This window comes from Triticum aestivum, chromosome 4A (genome assembly GCF_018294505.1).
Source record: "Triticum aestivum cultivar Chinese Spring chromosome 4A, IWGSC CS RefSeq v2.1, whole genome shotgun sequence".
Classification (NCBI taxonomy): Eukaryota; Viridiplantae; Streptophyta; class Magnoliopsida; order Poales; family Poaceae; genus Triticum; species Triticum aestivum.
The window spans coordinates 749,769,436-749,769,743 of record NC_057803.1 but is presented as its reverse complement, the minus strand read 5'-3'; positions in this window follow the sequence as shown (position 1 = coordinate 749,769,743).

The window sequence follows — 308 nt, the reverse complement described above, 5'->3', positions numbered from 1 at the left end:
ATTTCCCCCAAGCTGTCTGAAACCTTACTTTTTGGATGTATACAGGGCCAAAAAATATAAAACTTTCACCGGTAATATCAAACTTATATGTGTTTGAAACTTTCTATGATAAGATAGAATGATTTTGTTGTCAATATCCAAAGTTGTACGGTAGCTGGACTGAAAATTGCTTTTTTCCAAACACAAAACATGTCTCAAACAAGGAATCTTTGAGCATTGATATACACAGGGGGTTTGTTCCCAACGAAGATGTTCTTTTCCTTTGTTTCACTAGGCGATGCTTCCAGTTCCTGACAAAACAGGTTAAC